Here is a 16,024-nt window from a genome sequence, read left to right as displayed (position 1 = left end):
TTCAATGTGTCGCCCCCCCCTGTTTTCCAACCACTTTGTCCACCCTTTTTTTAACCAGGAAAAAATCCCTTAAGACAAGATGGAATAGCTGCAGAGGGCTGATGAGTGCTGGCACTAACAGCCCTTTGTCTGGAAGCACCCTAATGTTATGAGACAGGAGGGAAAATTCCCTCTTTACTCATAATTTTATTAACTAATTATATCCCTCACCCTGTCTTTTAAAAAAAAACACACTCCAAGCCCATCGCCTTTCCTCATAGGAACATAGTGCTATCCCACAAAGCTGAAGTCCTTGTATGTTTATACGTACTACCACGCATTCAAATTTATTTTTTGGCAGACATTAATTCCTTTCCACAGCACAGGCCAGATTATGAAAATCTCTCGCCAGCTGTCCTGACCCAGTTGTTTGCTGCATGCTGCACCGTCCCTCAAAAATTAAGAGGACTTAGAAAGTCATAACCTGGAGGATTGGAAGCCAATATGCAGCCCATAATAGCTCCTGCTAAATAAAGAGGGCATCAAGCTCTATCAGAGAGACCTGCTGCCTACCACAAGCCCAAGTCACATGGAAAGGAATTAACAGAAAGTTACATGTTTTGGGGCAGGGGCTCCAAATCCTTCTGAGGGAAACATACTCTCTTTTCTATATTATGATGCTGAGAAGGAAAAAGGGAACAGGACCACCAGTTCATCAACAATAGCATGCCAACTATTAGCAACAAACACAAGTATGATGCATGCAAATTCTTAATCACAAGGAGAACACATTACTGGGCTAATCTGCTGAGATACTGTAAAGGGCCACATCTCCTCAGATTTTTAGGACATTAGGAACCAGAAATCTGCATCAGGTATACTCCATTTTATTTGAAGTAAAAGCTTTAGTTGTTGTTTCCCCTCAAACTTGAATATTCTCTACATAATTTTGCAAGTTTAGCCACTTTTTCTCTCTGTGGAAAGAAAAAAATACAAAAAAAGTAGGAGGTGCAGGAGAAGGAAGCTTGGAGAATACTGAATTCTGGAAGCCACCCCTGTCAATCACCAAGATTTACAAAGGAAGGGGAGATGCCCTTTAAGAGGGCCAGGAGAATGAAATTGTGAAATGAGGTCCAGACCGCTCTTGCCTGCTATCTCTGTAGCATGGCAAAACAACCCATGAACAACCCACAATTCTGGGTTCGCACATAGCAACCCATGGTTTGAACAACCCACAGTTCACTACCAAACAACAAACCATCGGTTTTCTTCGTCAGTTGTTCATAGTTAACAATCCACAGTTAACCCAAAGTTCTGGGTTCACACCTAACAACAACTCATGATTCAACAAACCACAATTAATTAAACCATGTTTTGTCATTATGTGCGAACCAGGTCAAAGCCTTTGGTCCCTCAGCATTGACAGAATCAGATTGCTGAAGGAAACCCAATGTTCATCTAGTCTAACCCCAGCTTCAGGTCACAATCACCAGCCTCCAAAGATCAACCTATGCAACCCAGACTATGATGTGCTACAAGCTGGGAGGAGCTGTAATGGGAGCTTGCAATGGCATGCCTCCAGATTATTCAACCAAACAACTCAAGCCACATATCGCAAGGGACATTATAGATTTTTTTTTAAAAAAGTAGAAGCAGGAAGCTCATAACTGTCTGAACTTTTGAAAAAGAAGATTTTTTTTTAAAAAACCCATAAAACCCCATAAGACTGAAAAATGGTGTGGCATTATGAACATACAAAGCTGCATTTTATTACTGTTTCATATAGCCTAATATTGCTCTGACTGGCAGTGGCTCTCCAGGGTCTTTGGTAGATGTCTTTCCCATTACCTGACCATTTAACTGGAGATGCTGGGAATTGAACTCTGCATGCAAAACAGGTGCTTTACCACTGAGCTATGACCCTTCTCTACATTACTGTGTGGAAAAAGCAGTAGTCTCATTGATAATGGCCACTTTATAACTTTTTAATGGCTGTATGAATGTTACCATACCTGAGTAGCACAGCAAAGGAACATTGTGTTACCAAATAATTGAAATTATAAATCTAAAACTGGTATGCAAAGCCATGGGCATGAGGAAGTTACGACCTGGTTTGTATGTAATGACAACCCAGCCTAAGGGTTGTTGAATTGTGGGTTGTTGTAATGTGCAAACCCAGAACTATGGGTTATGGGCTGTTAACAATAAACAACCCATGGTTTGCTGTTAGGTTGTGAAGTCTGAGTTGTTTAAATCATGGGTTGTTGTTACGTGTGAACCCAGAACTGTGGGTTGTTCATGGGTTGTTTTACCAGGCTACAGTGATTGCAGGCAACAGCTGTAAAAAAACAACAACCAGCTGCTCTACATGCCAGTACTACAGTGCCACAAAGGCATTTCAGATACAGGGAGTGAGCAAGCAAAGGGGCCAGGAACCAAACCACCCAGGAACTGACAAAACAACCAGCAGTTTGCTCAACTGTCTGGCAGCCAAATTGTGGACCAACTCTGGGCAAGGCAACAACTCATGGGTTAATTAAGCCATGGGTTGTCATTATGTGCGAATCAGGTCTATGAGTGCTATCCAAAGGTGCCAAAGGCACTCACAGAACCACATTTCATACTGCACTAATAATTGCAATAATAATAAGCATTAGCAGAGGGAAGACTGCAATTTCTCAGCCACAAAATACTGCATTTTCAGCGTCTTGGAAAAACTACATACCTCCCTAATAGCAATACTACCTCAAGGAAAGCCATAGAGGTAGCCCCACTCCTTCAATAACAAATGAGTAAAAACTATGCACTGAAACAGCTTTAGGTGGGATTTCCACTTTTGTCAAGTTATTGGGCTTGATTACTCTTCCAGCCCTATGATCTATATACTGGCTCTAACGTAAACATCTAAACAATTTCACACTGCCCAAACCTCCTATGAAAATTTAGAATTATCTATTCACACCTTAATCCTGAAGCACTTTGCTCTTGGACCAAACAGCATCAAAAAGAGGTATTTACAGTTCCAAATGCTGCCAACCAGAACAGCTGCTTTACTAAACCCCAGGGCTCAAGCATCAGATGGGACACGGTATTTTTCTTTGTCCGCAATGAGAGATGCCAACCAAACCCTAATCCGACTGGGAGATTCCAGGTTAAACCTGTCTTTAATCTCTAACATAATAAAGCAGCATCTGTCTGCACATATACACTTTAAAATGTGTCATTTTGCAAATACTGACCGAAGGAATAGATCCCAATGTTCTCAAATCATTAATATGCACAAGACAGAAAGTGGTTCAAGCTCTCTTGGTTTAAACTTGACTGCTCTTCTGCCTCAGTTTTCACAAATATTTTTTTCTCCTCTGTACCAGACAATGTTGTACTGCACAACTCCAAGAAAAACTAGGGTGTGTGCAAGTTGTACACACTTTAAAAAAAACCCTGATGCAGATGGTTTAAACCAGTGTGTTCACCATAACAAGCAAAAGCAAGTGCAAAGCTGACTGGCTTTTGTACAGGAGGCCTGGGAAGCAGTGCATCGGTGTTGGGAAAATCCCAGGTATTTGGTTGCTTTGAGATCTTATGCTGGTATCCAGAAATTTGTAAAATCTGTTCAGCATGTGAGGAGCTGGCAACAAAAATGTTGTGCTAGCTCATAAAAAAATGAACACCAACCAACACCAGTAGGGAAACTGAAATATTTTTTCCCCAGACCTAAAGCAGAACCTTCCCACTTTTTCCCTGTTCCTTCAAAGATTTCACACATTCTGATTAGCTCAGCCTTCCAATTGCCTAAGAACTCTATGTGGATCAGACAGTCAACCTCAGTCCTGAACATTATTCAGGTAGCAACTTTGCTCAAGACTTCCTTGCAAAGTAAAAATCAATGGTTCTTTAAAAGACAGACAATTTTTATATTTTAAATTGGATTGTGTTTATTTTTCAATTCAGTTATATTACATGCCACTTAAAAAAACTAGAAAGAAATCTGCAGGTAACGTAAAAGATGTTGAATTCTACAGTTACCTCTTAAAACTGAATGCATGATCCTTATACTTACTGAATCAAAGCCTATTTATGTGAAATAAAAAAAACATAGGGGAAAGTTTGGCTTTTAAGGTCAAGTGTTATAATTATGATACAATGGAACATGTAGTGCCCATTGTAGCATGCACAATGGGCCATATATTTATTACTGTTGTAAATTACAAATATTATGACTACTAACCAAAGGGTAAAGCCACTTTTTCTCTATCTTATAGATAAACACTGCTTTTTCCTAGTAATTACCACTCTTAAGATCAGAAAAAGAGCCTTGCTGGATTGGACCAAAAGTCAATCTAGTCTAGCATCTTGTTTCCCACAAGTAACCAAACAGATGCCTCTGGCAAATCCACAAGCAGCACCACTTAAGGCAGCAGCCTTCTCCCCAGCAACTGATTCTTAGAGTCATAATGCCCCTGAACATGGAGGTTCTATTCAGCTAGTACAGCTAATATCCACTGACCAATTTATTATCCTCCATGAATTTATCTAATTTTGTTTTAAAGCCATCTAACCTAGTGGCCATCACCACATCTTGTGACAACAGCTTCCTTAAATTAGGAGCCTTGCTTCTAGAAATGTCTTGGGAGTCAGTGCACCAACACACCTAACACTGTCTTCGGCTTTTGACTTCAAGTAAGTAAGTGATCTTGATAGTGTCCTTGCCAGTGTGTATAAAGCACCAAATGAAAATCCATGAATGTTATAATTGTTGCCTGTGTTTCTAAGCAGATATAATTGTGCACCACAAAAAGCACGTGAGTTCAGTTATCACACGACTAGAGGCTTGGATAACACTCCTAGGCTTTATTTAGGGCCAAAGTAGGTGTGACACGTATTTTATTGATGTGACTGCCCTATTCACACATAAAGCAGGGAGATTATATAATATTTGTATGGCATGGAACGTGCAGGTGAAGGAGAGTTGAGTCCTACTCGTCCCTCACCAACTGTGCTTCCTTCCATTGTTTCACACCACTTTCTCCCTAGCCTGGCTCACTTCCAGCATCAGTTTGGCTGGGAGAAAACAGCTTGACACTACTGAGTGTAACAAAGTAAGGTGGGGGTGGAGTGGAGGATGGCTTCACTCCCCCCCACCCCATATACATCATTTTATGTTTTAAAAAATAGTCCTATCACATCCCCAGCTTTATATGTGTTAATGGGGCAAATACATGAAGAAATATGCCTGGATGCCCTATCCCATCTAATTTGGCCCTAGGTTGCAAACCAATGTGTTTTAATTGTTAGAGCAAGCATCTGATTTCAATAAATGATCTAAATTGGTCTTTTTTTTCTTGGTGATTTAAGTTGCCTCGATTTAAAAATCAAACCAATTGCTCAGCCCAATTCAGATGTACCTGAAGCTGATTTCTATATCTTCAATTCCTATCATCTCTTGCTGGTTTGGGGAAGATGGCTTCCCTGAATTCAAGCATATTTGCTCAATGTGGGTTGCATGCTAGTATGTAAAATGTCAGTGTTTTGTTCATGACAGGAATGTCAGAGAACCTACCTATCATAGGCAGATACCCACCAAAGGCATGGGGACAGGGGGAGCAGCTCCTAGACCAGGCCTGCACAACTTGAGAACTGAGGCCTATCATAGTCCCCTCCTTATTTGTGTTCTCTGGGGAAATTCCAAATACCCACTGATTGTGGCCCCTTCCCACCTCTTTGTGGGAACATCTAAACTAAAGCTGCTTCTTATGTTATGCTGGCAATACAGGAGTTGCTGCTGCACAGCTCCTTCACATGGGGTAACATGACACGTTCCAAGCCACGTGGGAGAAGCTCATATTGTCACTCCTAACGACTCCAACTTTGCCCTGTTCTAGGAAAGCAGTTGCAATGTGAGCTTCCCATCCACGGGCCAAACTTTCTCATTAAATCCTGGTGGAGTGAGAAAGATCCACATTGCACGAGCTCCCACATCAATAGTAAAGCACAAGAAAGGGGGAATAAGGCCACAAGAAAGGGGGAATAAGGCCTATCCTAAGCCAGATAAAAGTGGTGGTATGGATGGAAGAATGCTTACGATACCATGTCTGCATTGCGCCTCATCTCCCTGGCTTCACAGATGTGTGGTGATTTGGCACTAGTTTTCCAACCTGTTCAGCCACCCTTGCTGTAAGGCCCACCTGTGTCAGTGTGAGAACTGCTGGGAAATTGAAAGCCCTGTGTGTTTTTGCTGCAAAATCTACCAAGGAGAAGTAGAGATGGGGGAGGAGAGATAGAAACAGAGCAAAGAAAAAGGCTGAAAAAGGGTAAACTGCAGGATGGAAATGCAGAGAGCCAGATAGGTAAGAGAATAAGAGGCAACAGTGAGACTTGTGGTGAAGAGAAAAGAGAGTGGGATGGACAGAGACACTTATTTGATAGAAAAAAAGATAAAACAAGTGGGTAGCTGAAAAATGGGAGTGCAGAGAGATCTGTGATGGTGCAAGAAAGAATGTTATGCATTACCGAGAGAAAATGGGAGGTAACGAAGGTGGGACTGCACAGAGATCTGTGGGTGAGGGTAAGAGATGGGAATGCAGACTTCTACTTGTGCAAAGAACATGTGTACAAAGGTGCAGGGTATGAACACAGCATGTGCACACTAAGATGTGGGGAGGGTGGAGGGAAGAATTGGTGGTGCAGAGAGAAAGGAAGGAACATAGTACAAGGTGCAGAGAAAGAGGAAAAGAGGTTACTAAAGAGTGGGCAAAAAAAAAACAGAATTAAACATATAACAAAAATACTTGTCTACTGTTAACACAACAATGAAGTCTTCTTTAGTTAATAAACATTTTCAAATGGTCCTCAGAGTGATGAAAGTTGTACACCCATCCTCTACTCACAACAAAACCATCAAGACAGTATTACACCAAGAATTCAGGACAAAGGCAATGATCATTCAGCCAAATCCCCATGACTAGCCAAGTCAGAAATCCAATGAATGGGAGCGAAAAGTGAAGTGGAAGGTGAGAAGAAATTGAAGGAAGGAATCATCATCCATGTACCTTCTTCTTTAGCTACCATTTCATCAAGACAGTGAATGTCATTATTGCCATTTTGCAGACAGACAAATTGTATACAGTATTGTTGTCGCTGAAAAATAACTTGTGGGCATAGCATGCAAATATTAAATACCATTAGGGCATAGTCCAACCAATCTTACAGAAATACCCTCGATATGCACATATTATAACATGTGTACATATTGAGAATATTGCAAGGCAGTTGCCTTATTCTACAATGAATATAGAAAGGAGATCACAATATTGGTGTGCGATGAAGTAATTTTTTTTTTTGATCCAGCAATTCTTTTAACTGCCATTCCAGAGGAAGGGGGTTAGGGGGGATCTTGCAACTTTTTCTCAGCTTCTCAGTAGTGTCTGCTCCCAGCAATGCAATAATAGACAAGTGTTTCACCCGGTGTTGCCCGCCCCTCCACCCAGCTGACAGGAATCATTGCACAATCAGTATGTGGCTTGTATAGTTGGCATCCTGCTTTGACTGTGGGAGTGTCGCCGGGGAGGAGGGAGTGTGGGTAGGGGCGGGAGGAGAAAGAAAGGTATTCGATATTATCCAGAAACGCTTTTTCCTATCCTCCCAGTAACATACTATAGCTGCTGTGAGAATGGATCTCCTTGGTAAATGTTGTTCAGCCCACAATGAAAACATTTTCAGATATGAAATCAGTTTGTAACAAATCCATTTTCAGCTATCTGGGGGAAAGAGGAGTTAACTTGGGCAGGTTCTGAAGTGGAAGGAACAGCAGCCAAAGTGATCAGGAACAGCCCCAAGCTGTCCTCTTTCAAGCCCTCTTGACTTCTTGTGCAAGAGGAAAGGAGAGCCACAAACTCAAGACCGTCACAATACACAGCCTCCAAGCGAATGGTGACCTTTGCTTCCACCTGAAAGCACTCCTCGCAGTTTTTTTATGAGCATAAAAGGAGTGCTGCCGATGAAGGGATACAAAAAGAGAACATAACGAGTGCAGCCAGAACTTGCAGCCGGAGACGTCACAAACACGCAAGCTTGGCAGTCAGGGAAGGTCACAGCTTTATTTAATTTTCAGAAACAGCACAGCTATTCTGAATTGCTTTAGAGCATGCTGCCTGGTTGTGCAAGATACAAAAATAGGCAAACATTTCATTAGCTTTCCCCGTGCCATCCAACAGATATCTCTGGGCAAGCATGCAAAACACCCAGCTCTTCAAATCAACAATAAGACACTAAACATGAAAGCAATGTACCCAATGTACAACTTTTTAATAAAAACAAACACTCTCTACATTTGAGATGTTGCAAGAGTTCACAGAACCAGCTTTGCTCCAAACAAGATCTAATGTACTGCGTGCATACAATCAAAAGAGGGGGAGGAGCGTTTGCCAAACTTACCAACAATTGTATAAACCAAGATTAATTTGAGACCACATTACAGCTAGGTTACAACACTGCAGAGTGGGAAACTGTTAGCAAGGAGTTGGGACACTGACCTACTTTATCAAAGGCACAAACATCAAAGAGTAGACTTGTACATACAACTGTAGAATATAAACAGCAAAAGTAGCAGATTAAGCAGTGCTTTTTGGCTTTTGCAAGCAAACAGAGGGCACTTGCCATTCCACTGTCTGGGCCAGTCAGATGGGGGAATCCTACTTTATCAGCAGCTTAAGACCAGCCATATCATCCAGGAAGTGGTGATCGCAAAGAGCCACCCCCAACACTTCCCAGCGCTGTAGGGAGGAACAGTTAAAGGCGACGCACCTTCTATCAACTGACAGATGTTCATGGTTGTCCGGACACAGGCAAACAAGCTTTTACTGAAAGCACACCACAAGGCCTACTCTCTCTTGCCAAGCAGCATTCCCTCTAACCCCCTCAAGCATGCCCCCACACAAAGGGATGTCCTTCTATTTCCCCCCCAAAGCTAGAAAAAGATTGGAAAGTATGTGGAGAAGGTCTGAAAACTGCTAGAGCCAAGAACTGAAGGCCCAATACTGTTAATTTTCAAAAACTGAAGAGTTTTTTTAATCACTTGCTGCAAAAAATATCAGTAATAATGAGACAAACCTCGAAAACGTTAAAGAAAAATCACCCAGTGTTGCATCTTGTCCTACTCATGGATAGAGTCTAATAAGAATTTCTGGAGCAAAGGCTTCATGTTTCATAGGCAATGGCCTGTTTCTCATAACTGTCCTTTCTCTGTATATGATTTCAACACATTGCACGACTCAGGCCATCTCTGGAGACAGTTGAAACTCACAAGTCAGAATACAAGGAATTACTGCTTAGCTTGGAAGCCACTGAGTCAAATGAATTTCTGTACTAAACAAAGCTCAATTACCAGAAATACCTTCCCTTCCACCCACACCATGATGATGATTGCCAAGCCTTGGACATGGAAGTGAAAATTTTCCTGATAAAAATACTCTAAGTTTTGTTATTACACATACCTGCACACACCAGGGGGCGGGGGGGGGGGAGGATCACAGGCATACACTAATACTTCACTTCTAATTCTGACCAAAGACTATTATCATTGCAGAATTGCTGAGGGCAAAATGTAAGGTTTATGCATACAGAAAAACCTTTGTCACAGAGTGATGCAACAACCAGGCCTGGATGGTTTTGAAGATACGCTATCCCATCAAGGCATTTAGTCTCAGATTAGACCCTCCCCACCAGGCTAAGTAACTGTGAAAGAACTATTGTTGTGCCTGGAGCAAGGGGTAACTTGCTCAGAAGTAACCAAACTGGGGGCCTCTTCACATGTCACGCTAACCCATGGTGGGTGATAAGCTACGCATAGTAGTTTGGTTTGCAAACAACCTACTGTGCTCCCATCAGATGATCAGGCAAACAAGCTACGCAGCGTGGTTTATTTCCCCCTCCTCGCCCCTCCTCCTCTTGCAGTCTGCCTGCCTGGCCAACCAGGCATCCCAGCTTCCCTTGCAGTGGAAACCATATCCCACCGTCCCTCGCGCTGCCTTTCCAAGCCTTTGCTGTGTCCCCTATCTCTGCTTGTGTGCAACAAAAAGGTATGGGGGACCTCCAAGTCCTTGAAACTTTGCAGGATGGGGACAACATTTAATATACAGGTTCCCCTTATGTGGAACCACCACATCTACTCCTGGATAAATGCGTGGCTTTGTTTTTTCATGGAAAAGTGAGGATTTAACCACAGGTGAAACAAACCCTTTGCTTCCCTTCCCGCTCCTACCCCCTCTTCCCCAGTCCTTATTCCCTACCTGCTGCCCCAATTTCTAAGTCTTTGCAGGCTCCCCCTTCATCAGCAGCAAACCAACAACACAGAATAAAAGGAAACTTTTTATTGATATACAAAGCAGCTTATTTGGCTTACTTAACACTGGGCTTGCTTAATACTGCCTTGAATCTACCTGCGGGAAGGAAAGGTTCCTCCTGTGCAAGCACCGAGTCATTGCTGACCCCTAGAGGGACACCACTTGCACTGGTGTTTTCATGGCAGACTGTAGCAGGATGGTTTGCCATTGCCTTCCCCAGTCGTGACTCCCTTTCCCCCAGCAAGCTGGGTACTCATTTTACCAACCTCCGAAGGATGGAAGGCTGAGTCGACCTGAGCCGGCTACCTGGGACCCAGCTTCTGCTGGGATCGAACTCAGGTTGTGGGGAGAGTTTCAGTTGCAATATACACAAAGACAACATATATCTAAAAAACAACTTTGAGCAATCAGCCAAACCATGAAACAAATCCAGGATCAATTAAAACTCATCATGTGCTGCCAAATGCCTGGGAAAAGAGAGAGATCTTTTCGGCGCCAGATTAAGACAACAAGGTTGGCGCCAGGCAGACCTCATCGGGAAGCTTGTTCCACAGATGGGGGACCACCAATGAGAAGGCCCACTCTCTCAATACAGCCTTCTGCGCTTCCCTTGGATGAGGCACTTGGAGGAGGAGCTTAGATGTTCAACGTAGAGTACAGGTAGGTTCATTTCAGGAGAGGTGTGCCGTCAAGAAGAAAGGTTCCTCCTGTGTAAACACCAAGTCATTGCTGACCCCTAGAGGGACGCCTGCTTGCGCTGGTGTTTTCTTGGCAGACTGTAGCGGGGTGGTTTGCCATTGCCTTCCCCAGTCGTGACTACCTTTCCCCCAGCAAGCTGGGTACTCATTTTACTGACCTCAGAAGGATGGAAGGCTGAGTCGACCTGAGCCAGCTACCCGGGGCCCAGCTTCCGCTGGAATCGAACTCAGGTCGTGGGGAGAGTTTCGGTTGCAATACTGCCGCCTACCACTCTGCACCACACGAGGCTACCTGTGGGAACATTCTACCAAAAAAAGAGGGGCTCCAACTCCTTGAAATTTTGCAGAAATTGAAAGCAATTTAATATACACGTTCCCCTTACGGGGAGCCACCACATGCACTACTGGGTAATTATGCAACTTTTTCAGTAAAAAGTGAGGATTTAATCACAAGTGAACCCATTTGGGAAACATGGGGGGAGGGGGGAGATGATTTGGAGTTGGAGATACAGCTGAATGTGGCAGGAAAACAAGTTTGCTCAAACAAAGTTTGCTTGAGAGGAGCAAAGCGGCAGCAGGGTTTTCAGCCGCTCTTGCCAAGCAGCTCTGTAGGCAATTGCCATAACCAATGGTGGTGCCAGACGACATGCTAACCCACTGTCGGTAAAACAACCTCTACTGCAGACTGTGGGTTCTCAGGATGGGTTGTTTGAGGGAAAACAAGCCACCATGGGTGGCGAAAACAGCAAACTCAATCCAGGTGTTGATAGAAATAACAGCAAGGGCAAATCAGTCCAAAGCCACAAAGACATAAGTAGGTGGCCTTTTTCTGGAGAAATTTGTAACAAAATGGTTGTCCTCATCCTCCACATAAATTCAACTGTGTAGACCAGGACAGGCCAAAGGCCTAAACCAGCACTCATGTTTCTGTATTGTCCTATCATCCAGCTGTTCACACTGGTAGGTAAGCAATTCCTCCACACTACACCATTTACAAACGATTATTAAGTAAGACTAGTAAAGGGAACTGGCTCACATCACTAGGACTACTATACAGTGAAAATCCGTACCATGGTGTCACGATGTAGAGGCTGCACCTTCTTGAAAAGAAAAATGAAATTAACCTAAAAAACATGTTACATTTCTTAAAGCTCCATATTCACATCCTCTCTAGCGCTTGGAGGCAGTGCTAGGTCAGACGAGAGCCAGTAACTGAAACTGAATCCCAACAAAATGAAGGTACTGTGGGTTGGTGGTTCTCTGGTCCAGTAATTAGGAGAGAGGCCTGCTCTGGATGCAGTTGCACTCCCTCTGAAGGAGCAAGCATGTAGTTGGGGGGTACTTGAGTCTATCTTGTCAATGAAGGCCCAAGTGGCTGCAGGAACATGGAGTACCTTTCTCTGGCTCCTGCTGGTTTGCCAGCTATGGCCATTTCTGGACAAGGATAGTCTGGCCACAGTAATTCATGGCCTGTTAACCTCCTGGCTAGACTACAGTAATGCACTCTACATGGGGATGCCCTTGAAGATGGTCCAAAGATTGCAGCTTGTGCAAAATGCAGCCTTGACCATATAACACTGGTTCTTAAGGAGATGCTTCTTATTTGTCACTGAACCCAATGAAAGGTGCTGGTTTTGATGAACAGAGCCCTAAACAACTTAGGACCTGGCCACCTGAAGCAGCGCCTCTCCCTGTATCATCCTGCCAGTGAAGTGAGATCAGCCAGGGAGACCCTTTTGGTTATACCATCACGTAACGAAGTCCAGACTTCCAGACTCTTAACAGAGCCTTCTCTGTGGTGGCATCCTGGCTCCCCTCCTGGAGGCTAGACTGGAGCCAACACTGATCAGCTTTTGGTACCAGATGAAAACAATCCTTTTTTGAGAGGCTTTTTGATTAGATGATTGGGCCTATGTATAAGAGCAAGATAGTTGTCAAGTGGTATATATGTTTATTGCTATGACTTTTTATTGTTTTTAACCTGCCCTGGGATCATTATCTGATGACGGGTGGGATATAAATGTTATAAATAGATGAATAAAGTAAAAGGATTGGGCTAGGTGGTACCAAGTTAACACTGAGGTCCGGATTCATAAGTAGGCACAAGCATTTAATTAGTTAAATATTGGTCAAAATGAAGAAAAACGTTATAGCATGCAAATCATGCTTTTAAAAATATGCAATAAAAGAGAGTTCTACAACAAATGTAGAAGTATGTATATATTAATGGAAACCTGCAAATATTGCAGAAAGGTGTATGCCATTATTTTGAATTCTGCTCTCGGCCCCAAGTGAACACAGCCCTTTCTGCTATAGAGCCCTTTGCGAAGTTTCTCTTCCAGAAGGCTTTGCACATCACAGCAGCTTAGGAATCAGTCAGTCATTCCCATCTTCTAGCAGCTATTCAGCCTCTTTCTCCTAGCCCCCATCTCCCTAAACACCCTCCCTCCTCTGGTGATCCTTTCTGCATCCTCCTGTGCTATTTTCCTTAGATCTCTACTTCCCTTTGTCAGTTCAGGCCCTCTTTTATGTCTTTGACATTCAGACCCATATCCTGCCCTCCTTTCGGCTCTATCCTAGTTCCCGTCTCCCTCTCAAAAATCCTGAGTTAAAGACTATGAGATATATATAAATAGACTAAAATGTTGTTTTGCTTGCCTCCTGTTACCTTACAAACTTCATACCCCTCGCCAATGGCTGAGCTGCGCATTATCATGGAACGTATACACACATTCTAACTTTCCAGTGTGTGTCAGCAACATAATGTTGTCTACTAATGCAACTTCTGTGATGGAAGTCAAGTCAGTTTGGCTGAGGGAAAGGTCACCGAGGGTCAAGAACAGGAGGAACTGTGTGTTGTTCACAGGAAGGGGGACATAGACAGGACAGTGGGAAGAAGACCCTGGGGAGCTAAGGTACAGGAAGACCAGGAGCAATGTGGATGAAGAAAAATAGGTAATGGGCTGAGGAGGAGTGATTGGAAGAACTGGGGCAGAGAAGGCAGAAGGTGAGATAAACAGGGGCCAAAGAGAGCGTGCAGCTGGGGTGAAACAGCTTGCACAGGGCCTAAGCACAAGAAAGGCTCTGAGCTGTTGGCAGAAAAGGAACTATGGAGCAGGGAAAATGCAAAGGTGCAGGCTGAATGTCATATGTTGAATTAAACTAACCAGCCAAATCTGTAACCACAGGTCTCTGGTGTACTTAAAAATTAGTTACTTTCATTATTTTAAGCCCAAAAGCATATAGGAAACAATGAAATAAAGGAGTAAGATAGTGAGTATTATTATGTTTGTGTTTTACAGGAGATCATTATTCAAGGAACATACAATTACAGCAGAAAGCGTCTACTGACTGCCTTCCACAGCCAAGTCAAATTGGGCTCCGCACCATCTGGAAGGTTGTGTCATCATGGGACACTCAAAGGAGAGCAGCAGCCATGTTTCCAGCTGCAGAGAACCATTCTGCCTGCCAAGGTGAATTAACTATGGTTTCCAGTGTTTGGGAATTAAGGCTTGTGCCTGTGTCCATATACATTGCTGGACAAAGCAAAAGGCAATCATAACACTATTTGTTTCCTTCGTCTCTCTCTCACTTTCATGACTTCTAACATATGGCTCTCTTATGCTTTGAGTACTCTCCTTGTGTTTTGTCCGCTAAGGCTCTTCCTTTCTTTTCCCTCAGCAAAGCATTTCCCCAGCCACCTTCTACTTCACCTTGCCTCCAGTGGCAGACCACATGCTTCGCATTCATAAGGACAAAAGTTCAAACCCTGCCACCCCCATTTAAAAGATTTTTGGTACCAGAGCCAGGAAAGACCTCTATCTGTGACCGCTGAGAGCTGCTGCCAGTCAGTAGACAACAGTGGAATAGATAGACCAATGGTCTGGCTCGGTATAGGGCACATTCATGTGTCTCCCACACACATACAAACACAGCTACCTGTTCATCAATCCTCATCTTTCGCCCTTAAGCCTGTATTGTCCATCAAGTGTAAACTATGAGTTACTGGAGAAATTATTGTGCTAGTTCTATACTCTGCACAGCACCTAGCAAACTAAACATTACTTGTGCTACATAAAATGTCTAGCAGTTATGGGTGTAATGTATAGGGCCCTAGTGCCTAATCAATACCCTACATCTGCAGACTCTACATTTCACAAGGGTATGCAAACTCTGCACAAAAGTAAATCAGGTCCAGTAATTTATGGAGATGTGCTCATGTACTTATTTTTCATGTTTGTCCATATAACCACCAAAATGGGCAAGGAACCATGTAAGACACACAAGTGCCTCCCTTGACCACAGGAAATCCTGTTCAGCTGTTATTGGGCTTCAGAGATTTCCTTATTGTCCGTAACTTTTCATCTTTATTGCTGAGATTCTTGGGATACTGAATTCTGTACCTGACACAGATACTATTTGGTAGCATATGGCCTGATCATGGAAGTACAGAACACGTGCTGCCCTGATCACAGTGATCCATAAGCAGGAGAGGCCATGGTGCACCAGGGCAAAAGTACTTGCAGTAAACAGAACACGTTCAGTAACACAGAGATATTGGAGACATGTGATATTACACATGTACTTGCATGTGCAACCAGTTGAGCATGACATAAACACGGTGATTCATATAACAGCTGTGCACTTTTTCATAACACCACATTCATAATACATAGTGATCATTCTCAGCTATTGGAGCATGTGGTATTGCATATGTGCACACAGGTATAACCAATGGAAATGCTTGTATCTGAGTAGAATATAACACAGCCTTCCTGAACCTAGTACCTCCCAGATGTTTTGGACTGCAACTCCCAGCATTCTTGACTACTGGTCATGCTGGCTGGAACTGATGGGAGTTGAAGTCAAAACATCCAGAGGGCACCAGGATTAGGGGAGGCTGGTATAACACATAGTGCCATATATATCAAACAAGATGTCATGACTACAGTTCATAAAATCATTAAATACACCAGGATAGTTTCCAAAAACCATACAATTGTAATT

General features: G+C 43.2%; 1 protein-coding gene across 6 annotated transcripts in view; it reads right to left on the bottom strand.

The window, feature by feature from the left end:
• The window catches only part of LOC146341071 (signal transducer and activator of transcription 5B), a 102,666-nt gene that overhangs the window by 61,737 nt on the left and 24,905 nt on the right, over positions 1–16,024 (bottom strand). The window contains exon 1 of one of the 6 annotated variants that reach the window (XM_084804695.1): positions 8,635–8,709. The exons of the other annotated variants lie outside the window; for them this stretch is intronic. The gene's annotated coding sequence lies outside the window, so the exon portion shown is untranslated. Of the gene's footprint in view, positions 1–8,634; positions 8,710–16,024 lie in introns of those variants that run through there. 6 annotated transcript variants of the gene reach the window in all.

This window comes from Heloderma suspectum, chromosome 6, assembly GCF_057233095.1.
Source record: "Heloderma suspectum isolate Gila_16-S chromosome 6, 16-S_ref, whole genome shotgun sequence".
Taxonomy (NCBI): domain Eukaryota; kingdom Metazoa; phylum Chordata; class Lepidosauria; order Squamata; family Helodermatidae; genus Heloderma; species Heloderma suspectum.
Note: the sequence above shows the minus strand (reverse complement) of the source record. Positions and strands in the feature narration are given on the sequence as shown.